Source organism: Peromyscus eremicus, chromosome 15 (assembly GCF_949786415.1).
Source record: "Peromyscus eremicus chromosome 15, PerEre_H2_v1, whole genome shotgun sequence".
In the NCBI taxonomy this organism is placed as follows: domain Eukaryota; kingdom Metazoa; phylum Chordata; class Mammalia; order Rodentia; family Cricetidae; genus Peromyscus; species Peromyscus eremicus.
In genome coordinates this window covers 1,605,056-1,628,110 of record NC_081431.1, presented here as the reverse complement: position 1 = coordinate 1,628,110, position 23,055 = coordinate 1,605,056, and the positions used below count along the sequence as shown (strand labels likewise).

The window sequence follows — 23,055 nt, the reverse complement described above, 5'->3', positions numbered from 1 at the left end:
TTTTCTATTTTAAGCTTCGCAACAGCACATCTTTTCAGCTCCTTTATACTTCAACAATATTCTGTCTAACATTTTACTTGGTCAGACCACACATCATCACCCTCTGCTGTGAGAAACAGGTATTCCCCGCAAGTCTTCAAAGTGTTTTCTGATTCCTCTTTCAGGCTTTCGTTCAATGATCTGTCAGAACCACTTTCTTGTTCTCACCTCAAAGCCAGCACACACTGGCTGAACTAGAGCCAAATCTTAGGCAGCTCAGTCTCCTTGGCTGTCAGTTCGGATGTATTTGCTTTGGTTCTGGTCCTGGGCGTGTGGTAGAGTAGGAGCAACTATGATGTCATCTCAAGTAGCAGATCTCTAGCCCATAAATTCTATAGGTTTTAGTTATCATTTTTCCCCCAACTACACCTTATGTCTTTAAGCCAGTTTGACTCTTTGGGGCAGTTTAGGTCAGAAGTTTTCACAGATGAAGAAATTGAAACCCAAAGACAAATACTTTTAAGATTGTGTGGGTAACTTTGGAAGAGCTATTTTTAGATTTGTGTTCCTGTAACTCAGATTCATCTGATGTTAACATACCATAAAGCCACACTACAATGATAAAAACTAGGAAATCAACATGGGCTGATGCTGACATTTCTTAATTCTGTAAAGATTTCCTGAGTTCTTTCCTCCAGTTTCCCATCTTTCAGGACCTAATCAAGGTTCCACATTCCACTGAGCTGTCAGGGCTCTCTCCCTGGTCTCTTCTGGTGTGCAACAACTTTAGTTTTTTCTTGTCATTCATCTCTGAGTCACTTTTGAAGAACTCTTGTTACGTTGCTTTATAGATTGTCTTTTACTCTTTGGATGGAGTATGGTAGCACCCTCCTTTAATCCCAGCATTCAAGAGGTAGGGGTAGGAGGATCACGAGTTCAAGGCTAAATGTAGACTAAATAAGACCCTGTCTCAAGAACAAAAAAAATTAAAAGAATATCTCTTATTTTTTGCTATATGTCTTCTCATAATTAGGTCAAGATGCTTCATTTTAGGGCTAATGTACCAGAGGCACAATATGCCTTCTCTGTAAATCATGTCAGAGTTCGTAATACTGATGGGACTTGTAACTGGTGATGTTAATCTTGCTCACTTGCTTGAGGAAGATTCACCAGCTCCTTCTGTGGCAAATGAGCCACTTCCTTTGTAATTAACACACACTTGGTTAGAGATTTCTAGAGATGAAACTGTGAGTTACAAGTTCTAATGCCAGGAAAGGAGGAAGGTTTCAGGAGCCTGGGAAGATAACAAGGTGGAGAGGAGCCATATACTGATCAGACACACTTTACTCACTTTGTGGGAAGGCCACCATACAGACTGCTAGGCAGGTAGCTACCATCAGGTACCCAGACATATGTTGGTGGCACACATAGGCCATGCGTATGTTGGCCCAGTTGTTGTGGAATATTATTTTAACTGGGCAAAGATGTGTTATATTTGTTTACACTGCAGAATATTTAACTATATAAAGATGTGTTACATTTGTTTATGCTGTGGAATATTACTTTTAGCTGTGTAAAGGTTGTTACATTTGTTTATGCTGTATTTGTTTAATGATGTAAGGATGTGTGTTTAATTATGAAAGATGTGCTGCATTTGCTTCATTTTGCTTGCCTAAGGTACCTGGTTGGTCTACTAAAAAGATGAACAGCCAATAGCTAGGCAGGAGAGGGACAGGTGGGGCTGGTGGGCAGAGAGAATAAGTAGGAAAAGAAAAGAAGAAGAGAGAAGAGAACTAAGGAGAAAGAGAGGGGCACACCTGGGTCCAGAAGCCATGCAGCTGCCAGCCAGTTGTGGAGACAGCAGGAAAGTAAGATTTACAGGAAGAAAGAAAAGTAAAAAGCCCAGAGGCAAAATGTAGATGAAGAGAAACAGATTAAAATAAAAGCTAAGCTAAGGCCAAGCGTTCATAACTAATAAGAGGTCTCCATGTTATGATTTGGGAGCTGGTTGGTGGCCCCAAAAAAGAAAGCCTGGTATACCCAGTCACACAAGTAAACTGACACACAGGCTGAACAGAGCTTGACACACAGGCCTTCATACACCTGGGCAGGCTAGTGAAGGCTCAGGCAAAAACTGTCTCTAACCTCTAGACCATGTTTATATGAACCCACAAAAAAGTGACATTCTGCCAAAATAGTTATACGACAGATTACATCACTGTTTACTTTTGAGGTCCCTGAAATCCTGTGTCAGCCATTTTGTATTGACTTGTAGGCCCCCAGATGTCCAACAGTAGCCACCTTGGTCCATGCTAGAGATTCCTATCAGTGACATATTGTCTAAATGGGCCTGATCAGCCCTTGGTTCCCAAAAGACAAAAGCACAGTTTTCTTCAAACCCTTTGACTACTTACTCATCATTCATTGATTTCTTCCTGTATAGTTTCCTTTTATGAAGTGGACTCTCTGGAGACAAAGTCATGTCAGATTTTCATTCTTCCTCAGGGACCCAGGTGATGATTTAAGGTAGTTTAGGTTGAAACCAGAAGAGAGATTTGATTTATGAGTGTTAACTGGTGTGGAGAAGTTTGGTCTCAAGGTGGAGTACAACCTAGAATTATGGATCATTGGTATAAATGAAACCCAGATGTGGCTGCAACTACTTAAGACCAGAACAGCTCATTAGCAGATAAAATGAAAACTTGGACGACTTTATAGGGCTTAAAGGCAGATGAAATCATAAAACAGCTTGTTGACATCAACTCAAAGAAGGTGAAATATCAGGAGCAGTGGCCAGGGCTACCTGGGTGATTAGAGCTAACAGTGCTGCAGAAGAGAAGGGTCATACAGGGGTTTTTCAGAATTCCTTTTATCCAATCCATGTAAGGCTTTATATTAATAAACAGCCAATTTAAATATATACTATGATCATCTAAGGCAAATCATTGTGTTGTATCCAGTGAGGTACTGGTCTGGACCAAGCTGCCTTTGCATTTGCTTTGCTTTGATAAGTGTGTCCACTACTATTTCTTCTCTCTGTCTCTTCTGCCCTGAGAGGTATTTTGATAAAGGCTGGGCACAGAATGACTCAAAGGAACAAGGCAGAATTATCCTCCCCCTTACCTCCTTCTGGTCGGGAATCCTTCAGTGAGAAGTAAAGGGTGTTCTCACAGCTTCTGGGTTTCCTTATTGTCCTTTCTCCACTGGGATGGATGATGGAGAAGACCTGCTGTTTGCAAGAGAGTCACTGGAGGACAAGAAGAAAAAGAGGAAGTAAGAATAGATTTTTATGGTTGATATCTTTGAGAGAGCCTTGAAAGAAGGGTGGGGCCTTTGCTACATATTACCTGCAGCTTATTCTGTGTGACAGGGTAGAGGACAGATATTCATCCAAGAGCAGGAAGAAATGACTGATTATCCCTCAGCTGCTTTTGTTGTCACTACCTGTGTTGACAATGTGGGCACCATAGTTTTGACAATGGGCAGCAGGGATCCTTTGGGATTGGTACCACATCTCAGAACCTCCCATTGTGCCCCCTCCCCCAGTCTCATGTGTGAAAATGCCGCTTCTCTTGAGGAACATCATATAGCAAGTTAACATCCTCTGTGGAAGAAGCACTAACCAGGTATTTTGAAGCCTTAAGGCTCTGTAATAGGTTTCTACTACTGTTTCAACACACTACCAGAAGCTTAGCTTCTCTTGAGGAACATCATATAGCAAGTTAACATCCTCTGTGGAAGAAGCACTAACCAGGTATTTTGAAGCCTTAAGGCTCTGTAATAGGTTTCTACTACTGTTTCAACACACTACCAGAAGCTTAGCTGCGGTCCTGTAACTAAATCTCAGGTGTTTGTATTCCTTCCAGGAAAGGAATCTACTTCTGACTCTCATAGTTGGTTGGCCAATTCCCTGTGGTGTCTATACTGCCATTCTTCTTTCTTCCAAGTTGTCAGTAGAGGATCATTTTCAGCTTTTAGAGTCACTCTGCATGCTTTGGCTTCTGTCCTATATCATCGAAACTAGCAATGGCAGGTTAGGTCCTCCCTCTCCAGTCTCTGCTTCCGTCTTATATTTCTTACTTTTCCTTTGTTGTATCTCTTTTACAGACTCTAGCTGCAGATGTTGCTCATATTTTAAGGGATCAAGTGATTAGGTTGAGTACAGCAGGATAATCCAGAATAATGTACCTGTTTTAATGTCTGTAGCATTAATTAAATCTGCCAAGTCCCTTTTGCATTGTGATGTAATATAGTAATAGTCACAGGTTCCAGAATTTAAAGCTAGTATTTGGCTTTGCATAAGCTCAAATAAGAGGAAAAGGGAAGAGATAAGAGAGTAGACCAGGTCCTGAAACATTGCCTTCAATAAGCTTGCAGGAGGACACTAGGTTAAAGCAACCCAGGGAGCATGTGTGGGTCCTGTGAGTGGGTAGGAGATAAGAATTAAAACAAGAGAGGACAGCAGGGATGGAAGATAGCACTACCTTCCTGTATGTGGCTAGGCTGGCTGTGTTGACAACAGAGAGCGGGGTTGGCACTTGAAACATTCAGCTTGTCTGAAGAGTGTGTGGGTCTCTACCTCCAGAGAGACAGGTGCAGAACACCAGATAGGTCACTCCTGAAGAATGACCTGTGTGCTCCCAGGCTCAGCCCTCTGACCCTTGGCTGCATTGCCAGAGGTTCTGTGGCAGCCCTTCTGTTCCTCTGCTTACCAGCAAGAGGTTCTGAGACATTCTCACATTCCCCTACATTCATACTGACAACCTTTCTGCATTCCAGTGCCATCCTGTCCCTGGATGCCAGGATATCAGATTAGACCCATATAGTATACTGGATTCCAGGAGCATCTTCTCACATCTGCTCAGCCTGATTTCACCCCAGCCTCTTCTAGGGAAGCTGCCTTCATACAGGCATAAATCGCCATCTCATTGCTTTCTACCATTGTGAAATGAGCATCTTCACACTCCTGAGAAATAGGCAGGAGTTTTACCCTTGGGTTTCTGACCATGGAACAAGGGGGTTTGAGATAAGTAGTCTCCATATCCTTCCCAGAGTGGATGTTTCTGAAGCACATTTTATACTCCTCAGAAGAATCCAAGTGTACTGGCTGGTTTTGTGTGCCAACTTGACACAACCTAGAGTCATTAGAGTGGAAGGAGCCTCGGCTGAAAAAAATGCCTCCAGTTATAAGGCATTTTCTCAATTACTGATCAGTGGGGGAGGGCCCAGCCCAATGTGGCTGGTGCCATCCCTGAGTTGGTGGTTCTGGGTTTTATAAGAAAGCAAACTGAGCAAGTCAAGGGAAACAAGCCAGTAAGCAACTCCCTTCCATGGCCTCTGCATCAGCTCCTGCCTCCAGGTTCCAACACTGCTTGAGTTCCTGTTCTGACTTCCTCCAGTGATGGACTGTGATCTGGAAGTATAAGCCAAATAAACCATTTCCTATCCAACTTGCTTTTTGGCCATGGTGTTTCATTGCAGCAATAGAAAGCCAAATGAAGACACTGAGAAGACTGAAGTTCAACTGTCTAGAGCAGTGGTTCTCAACCTTCCTAATGCGACTTTTTAATCCAGTTCCTCATGCTGTGGTGACCCTCAACCATAAAATTACTTCACTGCTACTTCTTAACTATAATTTTGCTACTGTTATTAATTGTAATATGAATACCTGATATGCCAGATACCTGATACTTAACCTCCAAAGGGGTTATGACCCACATGTTGAGAACCACTGATAAAGGAATGATCAGTTTGACAATATTCCCCTGTATAGGCTTTTCTTTCTCCAGTTTTAACCCTCCACCCCCATTTCTTGATTCCCATTTCATGAGATTGCTTGATAGAGAAAATGACCTGCATGCAGCTCTGGCTCAATGACTTCTAAGACACATTCTTATATTAGCAGGTGAAGCTGAGGAAATTCTGAGTCAGGATCAAAAGTTTTTAATAAGACAAAGCCTGTTCTTAGACAAGAGTTAGAAGCCAGGCCTGGGAAAAAGCCTGTGGCATCTTTCAACATGACACCTGGCTCCTGGTGAGCCATAGGGCTCTGTAACACCCCAGGCTGTAGTCAACTCACTTGTGTGAATAAAAAAGGCAGTGAAGTGTAGCACTGGCATCATGCTAGTGTTGTAAACATCTTATATGGGCATCATGAGGAAACTAAGCAGAACGCTTGTGATGTATCAGTTCCTGAAATGAATTAATTGTAGTACTCTTACCCCCCCCCCCTTTTTTAAGGGTTAGGGAGAATTAGGCAGAGAAATAAGGCCACACTCCTCACATATCTTTCATTTAAAATGTATGATTTTGCTGAGGATATAGCTCAATAACAGTACTCTTGCTTAGCATCATGCACAAAACATTGGAAAAAGCATGATAATGTCTGGGGAAAGAGAGGTATTTAAAGATGCTAGAAAGGCCAGGCAATATAAGGCTGGTATAGAAACAGCTCAGCTTCCGTTCCCAGGACCATGCAGCCAAAGCCTTAACACCCCAGAACTGTAGTTGTCTTATCTGACATTTGGGGATAGTAATAATTTTATTCTCAGTGTTATAGGAATCATATAATAAAATGTATATAAACTCAAGTTAACAGACATGAACTGAGAACAATCTATATATCAGGACTTCCCTTGACACTTAGGATCAAGTGTTATGTGCCCTTGCTGCTGAAGAATTCCGGGGTGATGAAAACAGACAAGCTTATATGTGACTCCATAGAAGGCAAGTCATAAATGCTAAAATCTGAGGGATCCAGAGGGGAAACATTCAATAATCCTGTGTGGGAAATGATGAGCTGAAGTTTAAGCTAGAGGATTAGCTGTGGTCTTCAGGCACAGGAACTAGTGAAATGAGAGAGAGAGAGAGCAGAGGAGACAGTGCAAGAGAATGTGAGAGCACAGCTGAAGGCATGTGGTGTAAAAGTGAGAGACAGAGTTAAGGAAATGGGACGCTTGTTTGGGTCTTGTTAAATTCAGAGTCCCCTGGGCCAGTGTGTTATCCTGTAAGTTGCTGCAATTAGAAGTCGGAGACTTGGGTGAGAGAAGGGAACTAGACAGGCTTTGGACTAATTTGCATGCCTGCAATTGTTGATATGTGAGTGGAAACAGTGCTCAGGAGGCAGGTGTGTTGAGGGTAGACATAATTGGCTCAAGGACAGAAACCTGTAGAATAGCAATGTGTAATGGTCAGGGAAAAGAAGATGAACCTGCATGCTAATTTAAACTGTAGAATTGAGAAATCAAGACACAAAAGCATAATAAATTATAAATTGGTTATGGATAGATAACCAGGCATAGATTTAAAAGTACAGGAAAATGTTTTGTGAGGTTCATATCAATGAGAAAAATGCAAAAAGATGTGTAGCTATTTATGAGGACTTCTTTGGGAAAAATTAGATCTATGATTCACATTATATCTCATTTGAGTTCAGAATGGATTAGCTGGAGAGTTTGGAATACAAACCTCATCCTTAGAAGAGAGAACTATCAACTGGCATCTAATTCATGCCTACATAATCATTGAGTGAGAGACCAGCTGAGCTGTCCATGGAACCACTACAGAAAGTTACTGCATTTCCTCAAAGTGTGTTCGAGTCCCTAAAGAAGAACATAAAGGTCAAAGAGAGAATATAGTGCTATCTACAAAGTTATCTTAACCAAGAAGTTTGTGTTTATCAGTTTCCTATTACTGTTTAAAAATAAATAAACACCCAAGGCTATCATTTTTGCAAAGGAGGAAAGGGCTGTTTTGTCTTTGAGCTCTGGAGGTTTCAGTTCATCATCTTTTGGCCCCATTGCTTTGGGTCCATGGGATCAATCCTGGCCAGAGCAAAGCTGTAGCTAGAGTTTTCCTGCTTGGCCCAAGGTCAGGGCAAATCTCTCTCACCTGCCAGTCCCACAGCCGCTCAGACCCGACCAAGTAAATACAGAGAATTATATTGGTTACAAACTGTATGGCTGTGGCAGGCTTCTATGGTGGTATTGTGTTCCCCAAAATATTGTGTACGTTAATAAACTTATCTGGGGTCAGAGAACAGAAAAGCCACAAGATACTTAGGCTAGAAAATGTTAGCACACACCTTTAATCCTAGCATTCCAGAGACAGAAATCCCTCTGGATCTCTGTGAGTTCAAGGCCGCACTGGAAACAACCAGGCATGGTGACTCATGCCTTTAATCCCAGAAAGCAGCCTTTAATCCCAGGGAGTGGTGGTAGAAAGCAGAAAGGTTTGTAAGGCATGAGGAGCAGAAACTACAGGCATTTGGCTAGTTAAGCATTTGGCTGGTTAAGCGTTCAGGCTTTCGAGCAGCAGTTCAGCTGAGAGCCATTGGGATGAGGACACAGAAGCTTCCAGTCTGAGGAAACAGGACCAGCTGAGGAACTGGCAAGGTGAGATAGCTGTGGCTTGTTCTGGTACTCTGACCTTCCAGCATTTACCCCAATAACTGGCCTCGGGTTTGATCTTATTAATAAGAACTGTTAAGATTCATGCTACAGGCTTCTTGCTAACTGTTCTTACAGTTTAAATTAATCCATTTCTATAAATCTATACCTTGCCACATGGCTCGTGGCTTACCAGCATCTTCACATGCTGTTTGTCATCGTGGCGGCTGGCAGTGTCTCTCTCTCAGCCTTCTACTTCCCAGCTTTATTCTCCTCCTTGTCCCACCTATACTTCCTGCCTAGCCACTGGCCAATCAGTGATTTATTTATTGACCAATCAGAGCAACACATTTGCCATACAGAACATCCCACAGCACAAAGCTGCTCAGGATCACAGGAGAGAAACAAGGGGCATGTAATTCCATAGTCCCCTTTGACTGCACACCACTAATGACGTAAAAACCTCCCACGATGAAGTCCCACTTCATCCTTCCACCTCCTGGAGCTACCAGATGGGGAACCAAGCCTTTAATGAATAGATCTTTTGGAAGCACTCCAGGTCCAAGTTAGAGCAAAGCCTTATGCTAGAGAATGTTATATGGAGGCTTCAGTCAGAGAGCCCCCACCCTAACTCTGCATTATGCCCATGAAGGAAGTACCAGCTTTAAATTTCTTCCAGGCTTTGAGATAACAAAACCACTTTAAGAAAGGAGCAGACAGGAAACAACTTTTGCCCTCTTCTTGTTTTGCCTCCCATAACTCAATCATGGCAGGTTTCAAAATGGCAATTAGGAACAGTAAGAAAAAGGACAGAAATCAACCCCACTTCTGCCCTTGCTGGCACCCGCTTTTCTTCATGCTCTGTTGGGTTACACAGACAGGAGGAGAAGTCTGTGCTTTTAAAGAGTGAAATGCCAATTAATGGTTAATAATTTCCAATTTTTAAATCAGTTTCTATGGCTGATAGAATTCATTGGTTCTATCTAGTTCCCAAGAGTAACTGTCAGATACTTACCCAGGAATACCAGAAAGACATTTTCCAATGTCAAAATACAAATAGACAAAGAGATACTCCCCCCCACACACACAAAGATTTATATTCCATAAGTTTCAAAATTCCAAGGAGAAACTAAGAAGCTGGGGAGGGGGCAGCCCACAAGGGTCAATTAGAGATGTAGAAAGGAAGCAAAGGAAGAATTTAAAAATAGAACTGGAACAAGACACAGATATTCCCCATAACAGTGAGTCTAAGTGGGATTACCTATGAAGTCATAGTATCCCCCACTCCAAATCCATCAGTGACCAGAGGCTTTAATATACGCTGAAATGTGTGAAGAAATGAGCCCTTTCTAGGAGAGACTCTCCCAGTTGCTGTAAGTGCTGTAGCATGATGGGAAAAAACTTATTATAATGAGAAGGCTTGTCTGACCCTTAATGAACTTTAACAGCTGCACATGGACTGGCATGATGGATCAGAGTCTTGATAATCTCATTCATGGAGTTTCCACACATGAAACACCTTCCCCACTCAATCTTTGATGAATGCATTGGGACAGTTTTCTAAAGCCTTGGGTTATGCAGAAGAGTGGAGAGGGATTTTTTACTCTGGTATGAAGGGTCTTTTCTAAGGGGAAAGTGAGATCTAAGGGGCATAGGACAGAAGAGATGATAATTGCATTCGGCCTTTGCCAAGTACAGTATAGTGGAAGTGTAGATAGGTCTGCAGGCTGGATAGATCTTCCAGAGCATAGGGAACTGAGATCAGAGCTCAGGAGCCAAGGAAACCCTCAAGTGACCATAAGAGTTATCAGCCAGACTGTGAAGGAGAAAAATACTCTACACTGTGAGCATCAGGGAAATCTACAGATTTTCACAAGCACAGATCCTGATTCTTGCTCAAGGAAAAGATCTCATTTCATCTTCAGAATAACTGACATTGTTGGGAAGTTTGATGAAACCGAAGTTGCCCCAAATACCAGATCCAGTTGACATGCATTCTAGATTCAATCCACATTTGAAATCTTATCTGCCTTGCATAGAAAGAGGTATTTTCTGGGGATAAATATAGTTTACTTAATCTTTACTGTCTTTTTACACCTGACACCTTGAATACAATATGAACTTATAAAAATAAAAAGAAGCTTGAGAATGTGAACTATAAAAACCAAAAAGAAAAAAACTATGAAAGATCCATAAATTATCCAGCTGTAGAAATTAAAAGATGAGGGTTTTAAATGAGCCATTATAAAGATAAATGTTTCAGCAGATAGAGTATAAAAAAGAACCACATAGCAATATTAGAAATGAGAAATACAATATCAGAAATAGATAATCTATTTAGTGATATGAATACTAGTAAATAGTGGCCAACAATTTTTCAAAACCAACGAAAGACATCAACTCACAGAAACCCAAAGTTCAGCAAATCCCATGTAGAATAAACATGAAGTAAATGAAACAAATGCAAAATTATCAAATTTATGAACAGAATATATAATGGTGTCTTGGGCCAGCAAAGTGGCTCAACAAATAAAGGTGCTTGCACGGTAAGCCTCATGACCTGACTTTGACCCCTGGAATGCCCCCTCATGAAGATGGAAGGCAAGAGCCAGAAAAGTTGTCCTCTAATACACAGTCAAGCTGGGACAAACAATGCTCACATAATACATTGAGAGTGCACATACGTACACACACTAAACAATGATAATTTTTAAAAAAAATCTTAAAAGTAGTTAAATAAAAGTTATATGTCATATACTGTGCTGAAATGATAAGAATGATGGCTGACATCTTATCAGAAATAATGAAGAGTTCTTATCTCAAAAAAGCAAAACAATCAAACAAAAAAAAGTGACTAAGAAAACAAAGCAAAATCTTATCCTTTAATTCTTTAGTTTGTATCCAGTAAAATTATCTTTGTTTTTTCCAGACAGTTACAAATAGATAATTACTCTCTAAAAAAGCTTAAACTACAGAATGGAAACAGGATGCTACCAGACTGAAATCTTGCTTCCCATGAAAGAAAAAAAACAAAACAAAACAAAACAAAACAAACAAAAAAACCAACATAACAAAGAGTTCATCTGTAAGCACAAAAATCCTTTTATATTTAAATTCCCCTCAAAGGATTTTGACTATTAAAACACACACACACACACACACACACACACACACACACACACACACACACACACAAAATGATGGCAATGTAGGATAGTGTGAAGAACTAACCACTGTCCTGTGTCCTACAGGATCAGGGCCAAGAATTCCATTAGGATGCAGATGGTGCCAAGGATGCAATTTGTAAAGTCATAGTAGGACAGCCACGCCCGACAGAGACTCAGTGGTCAAGGAAGAGATAGAGAAAGTAAGTGTTTGTACCTTGTTGGTATCTTGGTTCTTACTACTAATTAGGCGTTACAAACATAGAAGAGGAGAGGCAACAGGAAATTCTACAGTGTTGAGTTGGAAGTGGAGGATCTGGTGTAAACTCATGGCACTGTGTCTCTCTAAAAATAGATAGGAAGGTACAGGAATAGAAACAAATATGCCTATATACACACTTCATAGCTTTGCCCATTGGGAATATATAAAAATCAATGGCACTTCAGGAACAGTGGACACAGCTAGGTTTTGATTTTAAGTGTCATTATTTAGGAAAATTAGGACTTTTTAAAGAAACATTTTATTCTGGAGTTGGGTCACAGGTTTATAACATCATTTTATGATGGAACAGAAGCAGGTGTCAGACATAGATTGACCAAGACATGACAGGGATATACAGGATGTGACAGGGATATAAGAGACTGCTACTTTAAACATTACTGGCTAAATCAGAGATAATTTGAACATCAAAATAACTAATGGTTTATTATTCATTCCATAAAGAATCTATAATTCCATCCTAAGACAAATGATGGAATAAAATAAAACATAAATATTTGAGTAGTTATAGGCATTTAAAAAACTCACTGTTTTACACACCATTTTGTCATGTGACATAGGCAAGAATCATCAATGAATTGTAGGATTAGCAAATTCCAATTTATGTAGAAGCAGTGTATTTTTGTACTAAGAACAGATCTCCCATACATTATTAATTAATAAGTAAAAATGCATGTTAATTAAGTTTGCTGTGGAGATACTTAGTAAAGTTCACTTTAACCAAAACACGCAAGTTAATAGCATCAATGTTAGAATGAGCAGTTATCCTGGATGTCTTTACATGGTTCATGGAGAAGAGTGTAGAATCACTGTAAATATTACTGCAGGAAACACGCGACCAGAATACAAGTGTGAGGAAGCATACAGCCTCCTCCTAAGGGTCCCTTCTAGGTGACTGACTGCAGTGACAGGAGCATCTGTTGGCTTCTCTGCTCACATATTTTAGTTTGGTATAGAAATGGGAAGCTTCAGAGGGTTCAGGAAGATAAGAGATCAGGGATTCGGAGCAAGCAAGACTTTGAAAAAGCCCTTTTGCTCTTCATGCTTTTTTAACACCAATTAGGGACTTTCTTTTATGACTAGTGAGCTCTTCTTTTAGGACAAAAGACATATAGGAAAGTAAAAACCCATATTATTACCTTAGTAGAAATTTCTTTAATTATATAAGTTCTTTCTTTGAACACTATCAGAATCTTAATTTGAATGAGTTGGATTTCCTTCTTTCACCCTTTTAATTCAATTATTTTGGGGTATTGGTGGTATGCTAGTTAGTTTTAACTGTCAATGTGACACAACCTATAATTACCTGCAGTGAGACTTAATGAGATCTAGATCACATTGGCCTTCAGGCATGTCTTTTGAGGATTATTTTTATTGTTATTTTATGTAGAAAGATCCAACCCAATGTGAGCAGCACCATTCCCTAGAAAGAGGGTCCTAAACAGTGTATAAGTAGAGACAGCTATTGCACTCTAGTTTTATGTCAACTTGACACAAGCTAGAGTCATTTGGTAAGGGTGAACATCAATTGAGAAATTGCCCCTACTTTATTGGCCTGCAGGCAAGACTGTGGTACAATTTCTTGGTTAGTGATTGGTATGGGAGGGCCCAACTCACTATGAGTGCTAGCCCTGGACTAGTGGTCTTAAGTATTAAGAAAGCAGGTTGAGCAAACCATGAGGAGCAAGCCAGTAAGCAACATTCCTCCATGGCCTCTGCTTCAACTCCTGCCTTGAGTTACTGCTATGTCTTGACTTCCTGCCCTGATTTTCCTTCATGATGGACTGTGATGTGAAGGTATAAGCCAAATAAACCCTTTCATTTCCAAGTTGCTTTTGGTTATGATGCTATATCACAGCCATAGAAAGCCTAACTAAAATAGCTAGCAAGAAAACATTGTGAATTCATTCATTTCTCTCTTCTCTTGACTGTAGTTGTGATGTGAGTAGCTGCTTTGAGTTCTTGCCTCAACCTCTGTCCAACTATGGACTGTAACATGGAGCTGAATAAAAAAATCCCCTTCCCACAAGTTTTTTGTTGGAATATTTTATCACAGCAACATAAATGAAATAAGAACAGGTAGAAACTTGGAGCATGTGGTACTTAGGCAGATCCATTTGCAATGGAGGAAGGTCAAGGGCACCCCATAGTGTTGGAGCCCTGCAGAAGAGAGCAACAAGATGGCAGTTGAAGATGGAAGAAAAGAAGCCCAACCAAAATTTTTTTCTGTCCTTTCCCACCCTTGTCTTAGCTATCTGCCTTCACATCCTGAAAATTCACCCAAATGGCCACTGTTCTGTGGGAGAAAGGTAATTGTAAACCCTTAGCATAGAACTAATGGCCAGTCAGGAAGGTTTCAAGGGAATAACGGTGAAACTTGTGCAGTCATCCATCACATCAGAGTGCTGACTAAAACTATAATCATCTGGGTGGAGTTGCAGCCCTATAGATGAATGGGGCTGGAAATGTCACTGGGGTTCCAGAAAGCTTAGATAAAAGGCCATAAGGCTTGCTGTTCTGTGGCTTCAGAAACATGATTCACTGAGCTGTCTATCATCCCAAGGCCAGGCCTGAAACAGTAGCTGTCCTAGAATGTGGACTTGGACATTGAATTATCAGAAAAGTGGGAAAATAGAACAAAGCAACACTGGGCTCTGTAGTCACTTAGTCATGACTCTGTAGCCAGGAAGAGAAGAGATGGCTTTTTAATCTAACAAAGACAAGAGTGGGAAGCAAAAAAAAAAAAAAAAAAAAAAAAAAAATGTCAGAAGGCTTCTCTCTGTCTGTGCATCTTTTAACTCCATTGTCTTCTCAGATCCAAGGAAGAGACTCATCTTGGTGCTGCTGCACTCTGGTGGGTTATCTGCAGACCCATCATCTGCATTGATCAGCGTGATTAAAAGGACAGAAACCCATAGTCAGATTTGATGGCATTTGCTAAATGAGAATGTCACAGACACCTTTGTGCTTAAGAGATTCACGTTGAGATCAGAGGGCTAGAGAATAAATTCAATCATCACTTGGGCCTGGGTCAGGGCAACCAGCTCATCAGTTTGCTCAGGACATTCCTGGCTCAAGCATCATGTCTTCAATACCTCCTTCATCCCAGACAAATCTGGAGAGTTGGTAATTCTCCCAGCAGGCCAGCCTCAGTGATTTGGAAAGCCCCTCCAGTCTTCAATTCCCTTTATAATGATGCTTGTAAACATAAGGCAATGTTGCTTTCATAAGGTGGCTTGAAAGGAGAAAATAATGATGGTGGTGCTACAGGGTATGGAGGGCAGAGTACTGGTCTGGGAATTGGTGCATCTGCCAATAAACAACTCTGTGACCTTGGGAAAAATCTTTCCTCTTTTAGTTTTTTATTTTTCCCCAAACGAAAGGAATTCATACAATGTTTTATAAGACTCCTTCCAACTCTACCATTCTATGGCTGTTTCCAGTGAATTTAAAGTGTGTCGTGTGAGCCTTGAGAACAGGTACTTGCATACCAATTCTCCCCATACCTGAGTGCATCAGGGGAGGGTGGGGAAATCGAGTAGCTACCAAGAAAAATAGAGTGTGGGAAAAACAGAGCTCAGAGGGTGTATTACAAATCTATTCATTTATCATTGCAAAAAAAAAAATGCCTTTTAGGTGCATAAAGCCCAAATTCCATCTTCATACCTTCATGCTAGAGAGGAGTAGAAATTTGGTCAAGGTGATACAGGCCATGACTGGTGAAGGTCAGAAGCTGGGTCCATGTCTCGAGGGTGTGCTGGCTTCCTTCATGCCTGTGCAGCCTGTGACATGTCCTGTCTTTAATAAGGGGATTAGTAGAATCTTTTTCTTTTCATCTTGAGCCTAAGAGACTACTAATGTCTAAAAAGGAAGCACAAGAGTCAGAGAATAATTTTCAGGCTTCAGTTCATCTACCAACTCATTGTCCAACCCTTGGCATTGTTGACAATATCAGACACGGGTTAAATACAGCAAGACGAAGTCAATGCTACACCTTAAAAATTAATTATTCAAGTATTCGGTCATTTCAGAGCAATGCACCGTGAAATTATGTTATTCCCTGGAAGAACTTCCATAAAGTTTAACATGCCATGACACATTCTTTTTCCACTGAGGTTTGTTAAAAACCGCGTACCATCTTTGGAGTCCAGGGATATGAGTGAACCTTGCTGCAGATGGCTCCAGACTTGTTAGAAAGGTGTTCAGAGCAGCAGATGCTTTGGGTGGCTGCTGAGGGACCTTTTCACCAAGCAGCTTCCGTGAATGCCTGGTATCCTTGGAGGCATGGGTAGAAGAAGTCATTAGTCTTGGTGCTTTTTACTGTTATTCGCACTGGGATAATGAGATTATTAGAATTTTTTTTTCTCTAATGAGTATGAGACAGAATACCTTGGTCTCTAAATGATTTAGTCACAGAGGGAAACACATTACTCTTCTCCTGATTGCTGTCAAATGCTGGAAAATTGGAATATTATACTGATATTTATCGTGATGGGCAATATTTTTCCTGCCTTCTCAGTGTCAAATGAGATGGGAAAAATATTTGTCTGAGAGTGATCTCTTTTACAAGGTTTGTAGAAAGGAAGACAGATGGAGATCTGGGATAAAGAATGGGAGATGGAGGTTAGGAGGACGATAATTGGAGGATGAGTTTTTGCTGTTTGTTCTTTTTTCCTCTTTTGATAAAACTCTCTCCTTGTTTTCTTTTCCTACAGACTTCTCTTGTGTTAGCTCACCAGTGTTTGGGCTAATTAGATGCTGTTTAAATTCACAATAGAAGGTTAATTTCAAGGGAAAATGGGCTGGTGTTGGTCTGAAGGTCACTAGGGGCATCTGGTTAATTTGTTTCTTGGGAAGGATGGCAGCCTGGGGAGAGAGAACTCCTTACAAGGCAAACAAGGTTTTTGTTCGCTCTTATTCTCGAGAACTTTTCACCTTATTCACCAGCAGTTTCCAGGACCTGCACAGACTAATTGGAGGCCCACTACACTGATGGTCAATCCAGGTCTTAGATGCCGTGGCAGCTGCACTGGTCCTGCCCCACCTGCAAACTCCTCTCCCAAGAAGGTGATGAATAAATATAAAAGAAGGAAGGTGTCTTCCCTGCCATTTTTTTTTTTTGTGTGTGTGATGTCATCGTTTTGCTATATCACCAGCAGGGAATTTTAGTGTTCTCAAATATTTTACTTTTCTTATTGCTGTGATAAAATACCAAAAGGAGCAACAGGGAGGAAGGATTTATTTTGGCTCATGGATGGAGGGGTACAGTCCATCATAGCAGGAAAGGAAAAAGACGTTGCAGGTTGGCTTATTCACATCTTACAAATCAGGAAGCAAGGAGCTAGCTGTGCCTGAAGCAGGACCAGACTGGTGACCCATTTCCTTCAGCAATTCTAACATCAAAAGATTCTACAATTTCCCACCACAGCACTACCAGGTAGGGATCAGGTGTTCAAACACATGGGTCTGTGGAGGACATTTCACATTTAAACTGCAATGTCAACATTGACACTAGGATTTAGACACTATGTATGTGACTTTCAGACGTCCTCTGCAGGATTCATTCTGAGGTCACCATTGTATATACAGACATTGATGCTCCAATCAATGAGGCCCTGATTCCATTAGTTGGGGAGATGATCTATTCATTTGCATTGTACCAGGATTGAGGCCTGCACACTTGAGGACTGACAAAATCCAACAGCTGTGTAACAGAAGAGAAGGCGTTTCCTAGGAAAGAAATTGACTTTCCTAAAAAAACACAGCTGACAGGTAACAGGGTTATTACTTGATCCCAGAGCAAACTCTGATGGGTTTTACTTGATCCATGCTGGGCCCCATGCTGAGTCCTCAGTGAAGACATGGACAGCGCCTGCCTGTTTCCTGTGCACCGTTAGTAACTAGTCATCCTTCTGCAACTGTGCATCCCCTTCTTGTGGTTAGCCACGAGGCTCTAAGGCATAAGCCAAAGAGCAGATTTTTTGTAAGACAGACACATAGACATGGATGTAAACCATGGTTCCCCTGGGAAAAGGAGAGACTTCAAACATAGAACACACAAGAAGTAGACACTGAAGACCATGTGGGAATGAATGAGATGCATATTTATGGAGCACATATGAACCTAGAAGTTTCTGGAAGAATTTGTATTTCAGTATTAAGTTATGTGTCATTTTGTATTCCAATGTCTTCTGAGATCAAGAAACTTATTATCCCAGGGACCCCAGAGAAGAAATATTCCTTCCTGTCAGGCAAGAGGGCACTTAGTCCAGATGATTCTCAAACCATAGTACCTCCATGAAACTTTGCTATCCTTTGAAATTCTTATATACCTCTGAGGTGATGATAATCACCCTGACTTGGTCCATTGGCATCTGTGGTTGTAAGTTAGTTTTGACTGAACTGAATATTGCTCAATGACATAAACCATGTATTTTGTTCATCTCTGTCCTACCACTGACAGTTTCTAGAAAGTCTCACCTGTAATTGACATCCAATCTATTTTCATTGATGTGATTCATGGTCAAAACAGAGAGGTGCACCCAGTGCATGATACATTCCTCTATGGATTCTGATAAAGTCCCTGGCTTCTGACTTTTGCCTTATTTTTTCCCTTCCTGGCTAGTCCCAGAAAAGTCACAAGTTTCTAGTTAGTGTTCACCTCTTTCTTCTTCTTCTTTTTTTTTTTTTTTTTTTTTTTTGCCTTTTCCATGTTTTTATTACTTTTCCTTGTTCAGGTTTATAAATAGGAACTTAGCCCTTTAGTGAGTCTCTGAAGTCTAAATATCCCTCATTTTCTCCTGCTTATACTTAGTACAACACAGATTACTTAACCTCTGTTTATCAAAACCTGTATATTTTCCTCATATGAGCTAAGCAGTTCTGCAGCAGGCAACAGCTGCTGTGCTGTGATTCAGTGTTGTTGGGGGTTTTTACTCTTTTGGGGGCCCAGCTACCTAGCTCCCAAATAAATCACGCACAGAGGCTTATTCTTAATTATGATTGCCTGGCCTTAGCTTGGCTTAGTTTCTAGCCAGCTTTCCTTAACTTATCCCACCTACCTTTTGCCTCTGGGCTTTTCCTATTCTCTTACTTCTGTAAATCTTACTCTTACTCCGTGGCTTGCTGTGTAGCTGGGTGACTGGCCCCTGGAGTCTTCCTCCTTCTCTGGCTCCTAGATCTTTCCTCCTAGTTTTCTCCTTCTATATATACTCTCTGCCTGTTGCTAAAGTTTTCCTGCCTGGCCCACGGTCAGGGCAAATCTCTCTCACCTGCCAGTCCCACAGCCACTCAGACCCGACCAAGTAAACACAGAGACTTATATTGGTTACAAACTGTATGGCCGTGGCAGACTTCTTGCTAACTGTTCTTACAGCTTAAATTAATCCATTTCTATAAATCTATACCTTGCCACATGGCTCGTGGCTTACTGGCATCTTCACATGCTGTTTGTCATTGTGGTGGCTGGCAGTGTCTCTCAGCCTTCCACTTCCCAGCTTTATTCTCCTCCTTGTCCCGCCTATACTTCCTGCCTGGCCACTGACCAATCAGTGATTTATTTATTGACCAATCAGCAACACACTTGACATACAGACCATCCCACAGCATCTGCCTGACATCCCTGCCTATCCTTTCTCCTGACTTGCTATTTACCGTTCAGTTCTTTATTAGACCATCAGGTATTTTAGACAAGCACAGTGTCACAGCTTCACAGAGTTAAACAAATGCAACATAAAAGTAACACACCTTAAAATAATATTCTACAACAATTCAGTTCAGTTCTGACACTTCCTGGGGTCTCATCAGATCCCACAGATTGAGGGAGAAGTTAAAGAGAAGTCATCTCAGGACAGAATGAACTGGCTTATTGAAACCATATGAGGAATGAAACCTCTGGAAGTGCCTTGGTACTTTTGCTATATGCAACCAGCCATAAAGATCCTTTCAGAGATGTTCTTCATGTGTGAAGGCTAGGAACCCTTGTTCTCCTGAGACTGGTCTCTGGCTGTGGTGAGCTGAATAAAGAAGCTCCAATGTGATCCTTAACTTTCTTTAGTTCCCGCATCCTGACAGATATTCCCTAGCAATGTCCCTGGAACTTCTCTCTAGAGTTTCACTTGACCTTTGTCAATGTACAAAGCAGAGATGCCTTACAATTGACCATTTTTTTAGAGTCCACTCCCTTGGGAAAAGCTTGACTCACTCCTGTGATTTTTCTCTTTTAGATTGTCATTGGGAGTACAGGAGATGTCTACACTCATTCTCCTCTAGACATTAGCCTGATGATCTCCTATAGTTCCAACTACAGACTGGGTTCCCATGACTTTCTCCTTGGTTCCACTACTTTGCTCCAATGTTTCTTAGAGCTCAAGGAACCATGTTATCTCTGTTTACTAGTTTGTTACCCAGGATACAGATAAGAGCCTGTGAACATAGTTTGTCTGGTAGAACGCTTGCTTAGTGAGCGCAAAGCCCTGTGTCCCATCTCCAGTATCACGTAAACTGGACGTAGTGGTGCATACCTGTGATCTAGCACTGGGGAGGTAGGGGCAGGAGGAACAGAAGATCAAAGTCATTCTCTGATACATAGCAAGTTCCACTCTGGGCTACATTAGACCTAGTCTGACAAATAGGAAATACAAAACAAAGACTAAAAAAATGGCCAGCCAAAGGAATAGATGCAAGGGCTGGGCAGGTAGACTGCAGCGGACTTCTGAGCTCTCCCTAGATATGCCTCTATCTAGGTATCTTCAACTATCCAGAAACTCATTAAACCCAGTGCTTCTGGATGTCTGTGGAGCTGCAGAATGAACATGGTTAACCATTTAACCTTCAGCCCTTCTGTTCTCTACAGGGAGAGAGATGTAGCTCAATATCAAATCTCTGTAGTCAAGCTTAGGCCTTTCTGGTGACCAGTCCCATCCTAAGCTCCTAGGGGCTGCTGGCCATCCCATAAGCAAATGGTTGGCATATATAAGACACTGATATCACTCTGGAGACTCCAAGGGCTCAAGCTTTGGGCCAGGAAATGACAGGTTCAGGGAACCAACTATACATTTCCCATTGCCTCAGTGGTTAGTGGCCCCCATTGCTGCTGAGGACCCTGGAGAAGCTGGGGACTCAAGTTTCATTTTTGCAACTGAATGCAAATGACTTCCTGGGAAGAGAGGGATAGGATATTCTAGTCATGCTCAGTTAGTTTCAAGATTGCTTGCATCTCACCCCTAGTAAAACCACTGATCTATAGCCTGTCAATGTATTGACAAGGTGGGAAGCAAGACTGTCCTGGGGTGTGGTGTGATCCAAGAAGGAGTGCTAATTGTTCCCTGATAGTTTATTTGCCAGGACATAATTGCTCTCTTTGGAATAAGTGTATGCCTGAATTTACTATGTGCTTGTGGCCTTGAGGGACAGACAGAGGGGCTGAGAACCAAATACCCATTCAGCAAAGATTTCCCAGATGGCAAAGGAGGGCTAGAGAAGGAGGATGGAGGAAGGAGGAGGAAGAGGAGGAGGAAACTGAGATTCTAATTCTACTCTTAGGGTTTTCCTGGAATTGATGGGGCCATGTGCTGTGGGATGTTCTGTATGGCAAATGTGTTGCTGATTAGTCAATAAATAAAACACTGATTGGCCATTGGCTAGGCAGGAAGTGTAGGCGGGACAAGGAGGAGAATAAAGCTGGGAAGTGGAAGGCTGAGTCAGAGAGACACTGCCAGCCTCCACCATGACAAACAGCATGTGAAGATGCCGGTAAGCCACAAGCCACATGGCAAGGCATAGATTAATGGAAATGGATTAATTTAAGCTGTAAGAACAGTTAGCAAGAAGCCTGCCACGGCCATACAGTTTGTAACCAATATAAGTCTCTGTGTTTACTTGGTTGGGTCTGACGGCTGTGGGACTGGCAGGTGAGAGAGATTTGTCCTGACTGTGGGCCAGGCAGGAAAACTCTAGCAACAGCCATGGGTAAGGTGTATGAAGAAATGTTTGTCTACATAGATGAAGAGTAGGAATCTTGTCCAGGGGAATCAGCATCATGGTTCAGATGGGTGGTGAGCTTTCCTACCACACAGGTAGCAGCAAGCATGGATGTGTACAATGGGGATAGGGAATCCTTGGAGCTCATATGCTTCCTTTCCTCATTGGGTATCAACATGGAGACTGGGGAAGCCTGTGGTTTTTCCAGCTGAAGCATCTTGCACTGGTCAGTTTAGAGCTGGAGACCCCATGAACTCTGCTGGCCACAACCTTTAGCAGACTGCCATGCAGGAGGCTGGGACTGGGCTGGGGCAAGTTTTCTTACAGGACTGCTGGCTGAGGGATGGGCAGTGCACAGCTGACACAGGGAAAGGCTGAACATAGGAGGGACGGGTTTCCATCAAAGCAATTTGCCCAGCTTTTCTCTTTATTTCCTTATACATTTTTAAAGCAGACGTATTGCTAGTTAAAGTGCTGGCTGGACAAAGCTCACCCCTGCTGTGTATGCTGCTTTCTCTTTTCTGAATATCTGTGAACCTCTCTAGGCATTTTGTCTCTTGGACATGGACTGGCAGAGAAACTTAGATAGTGTGGATTCCCAGTTCACTTTCTGCAGGAGGCTTTGCTGGCTTGCTGGCAGCCCTGCCTGGCTAGCTACAGCCCTGCAGGGCTGAGGCTGCAGGCTTGCAGCACCAGATGGAGAGAGGGAAGGCAGACCCAGTGAGAGTACCCAGGAGGAGTAGCAAAGGCCCAGGAAGAGGGAGCATGTGCAAGGCTTTCTGGACATGAGCCCAGCCTGGAACAACTCCCCTGATTTGGGGAAAATAAAATCACAAATGAGAATAGCAGGGGGCCAAGAACCAGCTGGAGACAAAGGAGTGTTAGCTTCTGGTGGAGGCTGTGAGACCAGGAAGGCTCTGATGACATACTCAAAAGTCTGGCCTGCCACGGACAGCTGCCATCCAAGCTTTGGACCTGGACTGTTGTCACAAGCCCAGCAAGCCCTGCCGTCTGCCTTATTTGAGATGAAGAAAGACTGACAAGAAAAGAAAGCCCCAAGCTCTCTCCTGCCCCCCAATCTTGCAGCCTTCCAGGCACCACAGGCTACTTAGCCAGTAGGGCCAAGATCTTGCTCCTTCCCCCTAGGTAGCTGACAGCAGGAGGAGGAGGAAGAAAAGGGGGAGATGGGGAGGATATGAGGAGAGGAAGGAGTTTTGAGCTGCTGATGAGGAGAGGGGCCAGAGGGGAAGGAGGTGGAGAGGGG

General features: G+C 42.1%; 1 long non-coding RNA gene across 7 annotated transcripts in view; it reads left to right on the top strand.

The window, feature by feature from the left end:
• Positions 1-23,055, top strand: part of LOC131925793 (uncharacterized) — a 232,711-nt gene that overhangs the window by 65,323 nt on the left and 144,333 nt on the right. For 2 of the 7 annotated variants that reach the window (XR_009383345.1, XR_009383342.1), the window contains one exon: positions 11,618-11,733. The exons of the other annotated variants lie outside the window; for them this stretch is intronic. This is a non-coding gene — a long non-coding RNA (uncharacterized LOC131925793). The remainder of the gene's footprint in view (positions 1-11,617; positions 11,734-23,055) is intronic. 7 annotated transcript variants of the gene reach the window in all.